The following is a 12,072-nucleotide window of genomic DNA, read 5'->3' on the forward strand; positions in this document are numbered from 1 at the left end:
AGGACTGTGTCTGTGATGCCCTGTTTGAGGTAAGTCATTCCTGAGCTCTAGACAGAGAAGTTGAACTTCAACAGTCAGTTTGCTGACTTCCTGTTACAGCTCCATGGCCACAAAAGCTGAAGACGCCACCTTGGAGAGTTGGTAGCCACAAGCAGTTGATTGTCACTGACTGCTGAAGCGGAGCCTGAGAAACCAAGACCTGACACTCAAAAGTCGCACGTGAGTCTGCTGGACTTGATAGAGTCATCAGAGTGCAGTTTGATCACCCAAGATGGACACTGGCCTCAGTTAGAGGGGAACCATTAGTTTTGCTGTGACCAGAGACCGATAGACTAGTGGCAACTGGTTTTGGCTGGACTTCACCAGGACTTTGTGGGACATTGGCCTCTGCGGCCAATGTCTCCCTACATATTCCAAGGGGAGGCCCCAGGAGGACCCCATCGGCATGCACAGCATCCTTCAGCATCCTGTATCCCTTGCATCAGGACCACTCCATTAATGTCTATGGGTGGATTCACCCATAGAACCTGGAACTTGACTGGAGACTTCTTTGACTGTGAGGCAACAGTCCTGCTAAGCTTTAATGGCCCCCTGTGAGTCACTCCCTAGAGACTTTGGTAGTTCAAAGTGGGCTGGAGTAGCAAAACACAACTTTACAAAAGTTTTCAATGTAACTGCTAACCGCGGTAGTAGCCAATGCTTGCTTGCGTTCTGAGTGAAAAGCTGTGATTTATGATTTGCTTGATAATTTATATCTCCGGAGCACTCCAGTGGCTTTTCTTCATTTTAGTGTCTAGAGTTTATACAAATAAGACCCATTTTCATAAACTGGTGTTGGATTTACTTTGTGTTGCGTTTCTTTGTCATTCAATTGTTTTGGTACGTGTAAAAGCTTTGCACTTGTTCCTTTGTTAAAGCCTGACTGCTTGAAGCTGCATCTACCCTGGGCTGAGCTAAGGTTTTACAAACAAGCCTGACTGCACCCAAGATGGGTGTGTGAGTTTATTACACAGTGAGGTCGCACAATCAAGTCATGTTGTAAACCGCATTTCCTTGCAGTGTGCATTTGCTATGACAGTGAGTGTGTGTGGCTCGACGTGTCTATGCATGTGTGAGCATGCATATACAAATGTGTATGTGCCTGCACTGGTGTATCTGTATATGACCATGTGTGTTGGTGGCTGTGTGCCTGCATGTGTGTGCATGTGCTGAAGGCAGTATATGTGTGTGTATCTGTTTGTGAGACTCGACTTGTGTATGCAGGTGTAATCAAGCAAATATGTGGGTGCAGGTTGTGTGCGCGTGTTGTGTCTGTGGATACATGTGTGTGCTGTGTGTTTATGTCTGTACTTATGCAAATGTGTCTCTGTATGATTGTGTGTTATCTTTACCACGAAGGAGCTGGTCACCCCGCCTGGCACCCCTGTTCACCCCTGTACCTGAGGCCTGGCACCCCGCCCGGTGTCTCTTCCTCCAGTTTCATGACACACTCTCTTCACTGTCCCATCCTTAGTTCCTCCACACTCTCCCACCCTCCTGAAACCCATTTCTATCCATCTCCAGGGTCACCATCAGAGTGGGACTGAAAACCAAAACCAGCTCTGGCAGTACTGTGCCAACCAGCCACACGCCACAAGACACCACAAACAAAATGGGACCACAGGGGGCATGGTTGGATCATGCCAGCCCGTCATGCTCTGAAAGATTCTGGGTCTGCAGCGACTGGGCATGCGGTGCAGTGGCACCGGGTACTGACTACAGTTACATTATATGTCACAGAAAATACAAGTCTGCCTGGGCCCTGGCACTGTCTACTGCTGGTGGAGAGGAAGTGTGGTGGAGGGATGAGGAATGGGAAGTTAAGGGGGAACCTGAGAAGAGAGAGGAAAAGAATAGAAGGAAAGGATGAAAGATAGGAGAGGAAAACGTTCAAGAACAGAAGAAAGAGGTAAGGACAGGAAAATGGGAGGGGGAAGAGGAATAGTAAGGGGCCAGAAGTAACATCATCAAGGAAAGAAGACGACTCAGGAGATGGAAGATAGAGAAGCTAACACAAGTTACTTTTTTACAGCGCCGAGGTACCCTTCCCGGGTGATTTGTGCGCTACATTAAATTAACATAACATATAGATGTGAGAGAAAAGGGGGAAGGAGAGAGCGAACAGAGGTAGAGTAAGTGGAGAAAAGAAGGAAAGAAGGGTGGGCTATGGATAGAGAGAAAGGACAGAGGAGAGTTAGGGCAGAGAAGGAATGAAAGAGGACAAAAGGTGAGAGAGAGGCATGGGAAAACATAGTGAAGGAAGAAGGAAGAGCAGGTGAGAAGCAGGCAGGGAAGAGAGGGTGAAAGGAGGACAGGGGCTAGGGAGGGAAGGACATAGGGGGTGAGAGGAAAGAGGAGGTGAGAAGCAGGAAGGGAAGAGAAGGTGAAAGGAGGACAGATCTTGGGGGGGGGACATAGGGAGGAAGGAGGGAAGAGTGGGTGAGAAGCAGGCAGAGAAGATGGGGTGAAAGGAGGGTAGAGGTTAGGGAGGGAAGGACACAGGGAGGAAGGAGGGAAGAGCGGTGAGAAGCAGGAAGGGAAGAGAGGGTGAAAGGAGGACAGAGGTTGGGGGGCATAGGGAGGAGAGAGGGAAGAGCAGGAGAGAAGCAGGCAGGGAAGAGAGGGTGGAAGGAGGACAGAGGTTAGGGAGGGGGGACATAGGGAGGAGAGAGGGAAGAGCAGGAGAGAAGCAGGAGGGGAAGACAGGGTGGAAGGAGGGCAGAGGCTAGGGAGGTGAGAGGGAAGAGCAGGTGAGAAGAAGGAGGGGGGGAGAGGACGAAAGGAGGACAGAGATGAGGGAGGGAAGGACATAGGAAGGAAGGAGGGAAGAGCAGGTGAGAAGCAGGCAGGGAAGAGAGGGTGAAAGGAGGACAGAGGTGAGGGAAGGACATAGGGAGGAGAGAGGGAAGAGCGGTGAGGAGCAGGAAGGAAAGAGAGGGTGAAGGGAGGACAGAGGTTAGGGAGGGGGGACATAGGGAGGAAGGAGGGCAGAGCAGGTGAGAAGCAGGAAGGGAAGAGAGGGTGAAAGGAGGATAGAGGATAGGGAGGGAAGGACATAGGGAGGAAGGATGGAAGAGCAGGTGAGAAGAAGGCAGGGAAGAGAGGGTGAAAGGAGGACAGAGGTTAGAGAGGGGAGGACATAGGGAGGAAGGAGAGAAGAGCAGGTGAGAAGCAGGCAGGGAGGAGAGGGTGGAAGGAGGGCAGAGGCTAGGGAGGGGAGGACATAGGGAAGTGAGAGGGAAGAGCAGGTGAGAAGAAGGAGGGGAGGAGAGGGCGAAAGGAGGACAGAGGTTAGGGAGGAAAGAACATAAGGAGGAAGGAGAGAAGAGAGGGTGAGACGCAGGCAGGGAAGAGAGGATGAAAGGAGGACAGAGGTTAGGGAGGAAAGGACATAGGAAGGAAGGAGGGAAGAGCAGGTGAGAAGCAGGCAGGGAGGGCAAAAGGAGGATAGAGGTTAGGGAGGAAAGGACTGTAGGAGGCTGGTCTGGCTTGTAGTGGGTACCAGAGGTACTTACACCTTGTGCCAGGTCCAGTTATCCCTTATTAGTGTAGAAGAGGTGTTTCTCGCAGCTTAGGCTGATAGAAGGTGGCTATGGCAAAGCAGCTTAGGCTGAACTAGGAGACATGTAAAGCTCCTACTATACCACTTATATCATATGCACAATATCATAATAAAACAAAATACACAGAGTTACTAAAAAATAAAGGTACTTTATTTTTATGACAATGTGGCAAAAGTATCTCAGTGAGTACCCTCAGTATGAGGATCAGTTATATACACAAGTTATATGTACACAAACCAAAATTAGGTAAGTAATTGCAAGAAAAGTAATGCAAACAGTGTAGAATCACAATAGGTTGCAATAGGAGCACATAGGTATAGGGGAAACACAAACCACTTACTCCAATTGTGGAATGCGAACCACGAAGGGACCCCAGACCTATGTGAGCTTGTAGAGGGTCGCTGGGACTGTAAGAAAACAGTGAGGGTTAGAAAAATACCCCACCCCAAGATCCTGAAAAGTAGGAGTAAAGTGCACCTACTACCCCCAGAGAGCACAGAAGTCGTGATAGGGGGATTCTGCAGGAAGAACACACACCAGCAGTGCACTGACAACAGATTTCCGGACCTGAGTACCTGTAAGACAAGGGGACCAAATCCAATAGTCGTGACAGTGTCGAGAGGGGGCAGGAGCCTAGGAAATGCCAGCTGAAGGTGCAAGGAAGCTGCCACTGGTTGGAAGAAGCTTGGAGTTCTGCAAGAAAGAAGAGGACTAGGAACTTCTCCTTTGGCAAACGGATGTCCCACGTCGTGCCGAAGCTTGCAGAGGTATTCCCACGCAGAAAGACCACAAACAAGCCTTGCTAGCTGCAAGGGTCATGGTAGAGGTTTTTGGGTGCTGCAGGGGCCCAGGAGGGACTAGGATGTCACCTTTTGGAGGAGGAGACAGAGGAGGCACTCAGCATCTCAGAGAGCCCTCACTGAAACAGGCAGCACCCGCAGAAGTACCCCAACAGGCACTTGGAAGTAAAGTGAACCAGAGTCCATGCAAAGTCACAAAAGGGAGTCCTACGACGCCGGAGGACAACTCAGAAGGTTGTGCACTGCAGGATAAAGTGCTGGGGACCCAGGCTTGGCTGTGCACCAAGGAAATCCTGGAAGAGTGCACAGGAGCTGGAGCAGCTGCAAATCACGCGGTACACAACTTTGCAGTCTAGCGTGGGGAGGCAAGGACTTACCTCCACCAAACTTGGACTGAAGAGTCACTGGACTGTGGGAATCACTTGGACAGAGTTGCTGAGTTCCAGGGACCTCGCTCGTCGTGCTGAGAGGGGACCCAGAGGACCAGTGATGCAGTCTTTTGTTGCCTACGGTTGCAGGGGGAAGATTCCGTCGACCCACAGTCGAGAAAGCCGGCAGGATTAGGCGCTACAATGTTGCTGGTAGTCGTCTTGCTACTTTGTTCCGGTTTTGCAGGCGTCCTGGAGCAGTCAGCGGTCGATCCTATGGTAGAAGGTGAAGAGGGAGATGCAGAGGAACTCTGGTGAGCTCCTGCATTCGTTATCTAAAGAATTCCCCAAAGCAGAGACCCTAAATAGCCAGAAAAGGAGGTTTGGCTACAATGGAAGGAGGATTGGCTACCAAGAGAGGTAAGAGCCTATCAGAAGGAACCTCTGACGTCACCTGCTGGAACTGGCCACTCAGAGCAGTCCAGTGTGCCCCCAACACCTCTGTTTCCAAGATGGCAGAGGTCTGGGACACACTGGAGGAGCTCTGGGCACCTCCCCTGGGAGGTGTAGGTCAGGGGAGTGGTCACTCCCCTTTTCTTTGTCCAGTTTCGCACCAGAGCAGGGCTGGGGGATCCCTGAACTGGTGTAGATTGGCTTATGCAGAGATGGGCACCATCTGTGTCCATCAAAGCATTTCCAGAGGCTGGGGAGGCTACTCCTCCCAAGCCCTTCACACCTATTTCCAAAGGGAGAGGGTGTAACACCCTCTCTCAGAGGAAATCCTTTGTTCTGCCTTCCAGGGCCAGGGCTGCCTGGACCCCAGGAGGGCAGAAACCTGTCTGAGGGGTTGGCAGCAGCAGCAGCTGCAGTGGAGACCCCAGAAAGGCAGTTTGGCAGTATCCGGGTTCTGTGCTAGAGACCCAGGGGATCATGGAATTGTCTCCCAATACCAGAATGGTATTGGTGTGACAGTTCCATGATCTACACATGTTGCATGGCCATGTTCGCAGTTACCATTGTGACGCTATACATAGGTAGTGACCTATGTATAGTACACGCGTGTTATGGTGTCCTCGCACTCACAAAGTCCGAGGAATTTGCCCTGAACGATGTGGGGGCACCTTGGCTAGTGCCAGGGTGCCCACACACTAATTAACTTGGCACCCAACCTTCACCAGGTGAAGGTTAGAAATATAGGTGACTTATAAGGTATTTAGGTGCAGTGGTAAATGGCTGTGAAATAACGTGGACGTTGTTTCACACAGGCTGCACTGGCAGGCCTGTGTAAGAATTGTCAGAGCTACCTATGGGTGGCAAAATAAATGGTGCAGCCCATAGGGATCTCTTGGAACCCCAATACCCTGGGTACCTCAGTACCATATACAAGGGAATTATATGGGTGTACCAGTATGCCAATGTGAATTGGTAAATTTAGTCACTAGCCTATTAGTGGCAAATTTGGAAAGCAGAAAGAGCATAACCACTGAGGTTCTGGTTAGCAGAGCCTCAGTGAGACAGTTAGGCAACACACAGGGAACACATACAGGGCACATACTTATGAGCACTGGGGCCCTGTCTGGCACGGTCCCAGTGATACATAGACTAAAACAACATATATACAGTGAAATATGGGGGTAACATGCCAGGCAAGATGGCACTTTCTTACACAACCCCCACCCCCAAACGAAGGACAATAAGACTAGCCAGGACCTGATGAGTCTTCATTGTCTAAGTGGAAATATCTGGAGAGTCCTTCTGCATTGGAGTCGGTACTCCCAGTTCTATGTTCCACTGTATAGTCCATTCCCTGTAGAGATATGGACCACCGCAACAATTTAGGGTTTTCACCTTTCATTTGTTTTAGCCAAAGTAGAGGTTTGTGGTCTGTCTGAACAATAAAGTGAGTGCCAAACAGGTATGGCCTCAACTTTTTCAGTGCCCAGACCACAGCAAAGGCCTCCCTCTCTATGGCAGACCAAAGCTTTTCTCTAGGGGTCAACCTTCTGCTGATAAAAGCAACTGGTTGATCCTGGCTCTCAGAATTCAGTTGTGATAAGACTGCCCCTATCCCTAATTCAGATGCATCAGTTTGAACAATTAATTTATTGGACTAACATGGGCTTTTTAGGACAGGTGCAGAACACATGGCCTGTTTGAGCTCCTCAAAAGCTTTCTGACAGCTAGCTGTCCATAATACCTTTTTAGGCATTTTGTTTACTTGTGAGATCATTAAGAGGGGCTGCTATAGAGCCATAGTTTTTAATGAATTTCCTGTAATACCCTGTGAGGCGTAAGAAGGCTCTCACCTGGGTCTGGGTTGTAGGGGGAACCCAATCCATGGTTGTCTGGATTTTCCCCTGCAGTGTTGCAATCTGTTCTCCACCTACCAGGTGTCACAGATAAACCACCTTTCCCTGCCCTGTCTGGCACTTTGAGGCCTTGATAGTGAGGCCTGCCTTTTGCAGGGCCTCCAAAACTTTCCAAAGGTGGACCAGGTGCTCATCCAAGGTGGAGCTAAAGACAGCAATATCATCTAGATATTCTGCACTAAAAGCCTCCAACCCTTGCAGGACTGTGTTCACCAACCTCTGAAAAGTGGCAGGTGCATTTTTCAAACCAAAGTGCATCACTGTAAATTGGTAGTGCCCTCCTATAGTTGAAAATGCAGTTTTGGGTTTAGCATCCTCAGCCAATTTGATCTGCCAATACCCTGCAGTCAAATCAAAGGTGCTAAGATACTTGGCAGATGCCAGTGTATCAATGAGCTCATCTGCCCTGGGTATAGGGTGAGCATCAGTTTTTGTTACCTGATTGAGATCTCTGTAGTCTACACAAAACCTCATCTCCCTTTTTTTAATCTTTTGAGTGAGGCTTTAGTACAAGCACCACAGGACTCGCCCATGGGCTTTCAGAAGGTTCAATAACTCCCAGATCAAGCATTTTCTGTAGCTCTTGTTTTATGCAGTCCCTGACATGGTCAGGCTGCCTATAAATCTTACTCTTAACAGGCAGGCTGTCCCCAGTATCAATTGTGTGTTCACACCAGGATGTTGTACCTGGCACAAATGAGAAGAGGTCAGAAAATTGTCCAAGGAGATTTATGCAGTTGTCTTTCTGTTCAACAGTCAGACAATCTGCCAAAACTACTCCCTCCACTTAAGCATCAGTTTCAGTGGTGGAAAAGAGATCAGGGAGAGGGTCACTCTCTTCTTCCTGTCCCTTATCTGTTGCCATGAGCAGGGTGAGATCAGCCCTGTCATAGTAGGGTTTTAGGCGGTTGACATGAATCACCCTAAGGTGACTCCTGGCAGTGCCCAGGTCTACCAGATAGGTAACCTCACCCTTTTTCTCAACAATGAGATGAGGTTCACTCCATTTGTCCTGGAGTGCTCTTGGGGCCAAAGGCTCCAATAACCACCCCTTCTGTCCTGGTTGGTACTGGATCAGAACAGCCTTCTGGTCATGCCATTACTTTTGCAGCTCCTGGCTGGCCTGAAGGGTTTTACTGGCCTTTTTCATGTACTCAGCCATTCTGGATCTTAGGCCAAGAACATAATCCACTATGTCCTGTTTGGGAGCTTCTAAAGGTTGTTCCCAATCCTCCTTCACAAGAGTGAGTGGACCTCTTACAGGGTGTCCAAATAGGAGTTCAAAGAGGCTGAAGCCCACTCCTTTCTGGGGTACCTCCCTGTAAGCAAAAAGGAGGCAAGGTAACAGGACATTCCATCTCCTTCTGAGTTTTTCAGGGAGTCCCATTATCATACCTTTGAGAGTTTTATTAAACCTCTCTACCAGTCCATTAGTCTGTGGGTGATAAGGAGTGGTGAACTTGTAGGTAACACCACACTCCTTCCACATTGCTTTCAAGTATGCAGACATGAAGTTGCTACTCCTGTCTGATACAACCTCTGTAGTGAAACCCACCCTGGAAAAGATTCCCAGGAGGGCCTTTGCCACTGCAGGAGCTGTAGTGGTCCTTAGAGGAATTGCTTCAGGATATCTTGTGGCATGGTCCACAACCACCAAGATAAACCTATTGCCTGAAACAGTAGGAGGGTCAAGGGGGGCAACTATGTCAACCTCTACCCTTTCAAAGGATACCCCAACCACAGGTAGTGGAAGAAGGGGAGCCTTTGGAGTGCCACCAGCCTTGCCACTGGCTTGGCAGGTCACATAAGACTTGCAAAAATCTTTAGTGGCCTCTGACATCCTAGGCCAGTGAAACAGGGGGACAAGTCTCTCCCATGTTTTGATCTGGTCCAAATGCCCAGCCAAAGGAATGTCATGTGCAAGAGTTAGGAGGAACTCTCTATACTGCAGGGGAATGACCAATCTCCTGGCTGCTCCAGGTTTTGGGTCCCTTGCCTCGGTGTACAAGAGGTTGTCCTCCCAGTAAACTCTATGTGAGTCACTGACATCCCCATTTTGCTGCTTGACAGCTTGCTGTCTGAGACCCTCTAATGTGGGACAGGTTTGCTGTGCCACACTCAGCTCTTCCCTGGCAGGCCCCCCTTCACCCAAAAGCTCAGCAGTGTCTGCTGCCAGCTCATCTGGTGAAGGTTCTGCACAGGGAGGACATTCTTCTTCCTCAGAAGGAGAATCATCTGTGGAGGGAGGGATAGTGGGTAGGCATTTACCCTTGCTACACCTAGCTTTAGGGAGTACTTGGTTCATTGTTCCGGGATCCAAGTTACCCTGTCCTTTTTGCTTTTTGGCCTCAGCCCTTGTCAAAGCAAAAATATGCCCAGGAATGCCCAGCATTGCTGCATGAGCCTTCAACTCCACTTCTGCCCAAGCTGATGTCTCTAAATCATTTCCTAGTAGATAGTCTACAGGTAAATCTGAGGCAACCACAACTTTCTTTGGACCAGTACGCCCCCCCCCCCCCAGTTGAGATTCACAACAGCCATGGGGTGGCTAAGAGTGTTGTTATGAGTGTCTGTCACTTGGTACTGCTGACCAAGTAGGTGTTGTTCAGGGTGGACCAGTTTCTCTATCACCATGGTAACACTGGCACCTGTGGCCCCGTAGGCCTGAACCTCAACACCATTTATTAGGGGAAGTTGCTTGTACTTAACCATATTAAGGGGACAAGCAACCAAGGTGGCCAAATCAATAGCACCTTCAGTGACTAACACGGCCTCTGTGGTCTCCCTAACAAGACCAACCCCAGCTACATTGCCAATAATGAGCCCAGCTACACCCTTGGATTGGCTATTTGTAGGTTTCCCACCACCATTGCTATTACTAGGGGCACTAGAATTTGCAGCAGGGGTTGTGGTAGTGGGAGGTTTGGTGTTTTTCTTTGGACAACTGGAATCAGTTGCCCAATGGCCTTTGACTTTACACAAATAACACCAAGGCTTTTTAGGTTGAATATTGGAAGAAGATTTGGACCCACCACCCTTACCAGAGGATTTTTGTGGGCCTGATGAAGACTCAGTTTTACTTTTGTCCCCACCCTTGTCAGAAGACGTACCATCCTTCTTCTTGCCATCCTTGCCACCCCCTGTATGAACTTCCCTGTTCACCCTTTTTCTGACCCACTTGTCTGCCTTCTTTCCCAATTCTTGGGGAGAGGTCAGATCCAAGTCCACTAGGTATTGGTGTAACAAGTCAGACACACAGTTATTCAGAATATGCTCTCTCACAATAAGATTATACAGGTTTTCATAGTCAGATACTTTACTGCCTTGTAACCACCCCTCTAAGGCCTTCACTGAACAGTGCACAAAGTCTGTCCAGTATTGAGAGGACTCTTTTCTGGTGTCTCTGAACTTAATCCTGTATTGTTCAGTGGTTAAGCCAAATACATCCAAGAGTGCATCCTTCAAAACTGTAAAATTGTTAGCTTCACTTTCGCTAACAGTAAGGAGCCTATCACTACCATTTCCATTGAAAGTTAGCCACAAAATAGCAGCCCACTGCCTTTGAGGGACCCCCTGTACCATACAGGCCCTCTCAAGTGCATCAAACCACTTGTTGATGTCATCCCCCTCCTTGTAAGGGGGGACTATCTTGTGCAGATTCCTGGAATCATGCTCACTAACAGGATTACTATCAGGAATACTGCTGCTGCCACCATGGGGTCCAAACCCCAACCTCTGTCTTTGCTTCTCAATGTCTAGGGATTCCCTATCTAAGGCCAGCTGTTGCTGTTTAAGCTTCAGTCTGGTCTCTTCAACTCTCAACCTTTTGAGTTCCCTTTCTAACAAGTTATCCTCAGGGTGGGTGGGTTGGGAATGCTTTGACACAGAAGACAAGTTGGAAACTACAGAGGGGGTCCCAGTGACACATAGACTAAAACAACATATATACAGTGAAATATGGGGGTAACATGCCAGGCAAGATGGTACTTTCCTACAAGGACATAAGGAGGAAGGAGGGAAAAGCGGGTGAGAAGCAGGCAGGGAAGAGAGGGTGAACAGAGGACAGAGGTGAGGGAAGGACACAGGGAGGAGAGAGGGAAGAGCGATGAGAAGCAGGAAGAAAAGAGAGGGTGAAGGGAGGACAGAGGTTAGGGAGGGGGCATAGGGAGGAGATAGGGAAGAGCAGGAGAGAAGCAGGCAGGGAAGAGAGGGTGAACGGAGGATAGAGGTTAGGGAGGGGGGACATAGGGAAGAGAGAGGGAAGAGCAGGAGAGATGCAGCCATGGAAGAGAGAGCAAAAGGAGGACGGAGGTTAGGGAGGGAAGGACATAGGTAGGAGAGAGGGAAGAGTAGGTGAGAAGCAGGCAGGGAAGAAAGGGTGAAAGGAGGATAGAGGTTAGGGAGGGAAGGACATAGGGAGGTGAAAGGGAAGGGTGGGTGAGAAGCAGGAGGGGAAGAGAGGATGAAAGGAGGACAGAGGATAGGGAGAGGAGGACACAGGGCAGTGGGAGGGAAGAGCAGGTGAGAAGCAGGAAGGGAGGAGAGGGTGAAAGGAGGACAGAGGTTAGGGAGGGAAGGAGAAAGGGAGGAATGAGGGAACAGCAGGTGAGAAGCAGACAGGGAAAAGAGGGTGAAAGGAGGACAGAGGTTAGAGAGAAAAGGACATAGGTAGGAAGGAGGGAAGAGCAGGTGCAGGCAGGGAAGAGAGGGTGAAAGGAGGACAGAGGTTAGGGAGGGGAGGACATAGGGAGGTGAGAGGAAACAGCAGGTGAGAAGCAGGAGGGGAATAGAGGGTGAAAAGAGGACAGAGGTTAGGGAGGGGAGGACATAGGGAGGAAGGAGGGAGGAGCAGTGAGAAGCAGGAAGGGAAGAGAGGGTGAAAGGAGGACAGAGGTTAGGGAGGCGGGGAAATAGGGAGTTGAGAGGGAAAGGC

The 12,072-nt window shown here is 49.6% G+C and overlaps 1 protein-coding gene across 2 annotated transcripts in view; it reads right to left on the reverse strand.

The window, feature by feature from the left end:
- Positions 1-12,072, reverse strand: part of LOC138260535 (glutamate carboxypeptidase 2-like) — a 350,295-nt gene that overhangs the window by 43,239 nt on the left and 294,984 nt on the right. The gene's annotated exons all lie outside the window — the stretch shown is intronic.

The sequence above is a fragment of the Pleurodeles waltl genome, chromosome 9 (genome assembly GCF_031143425.1).
Source record: "Pleurodeles waltl isolate 20211129_DDA chromosome 9, aPleWal1.hap1.20221129, whole genome shotgun sequence".
NCBI lineage: Eukaryota > Metazoa > Chordata > Amphibia > Caudata > Salamandridae > Pleurodeles > Pleurodeles waltl.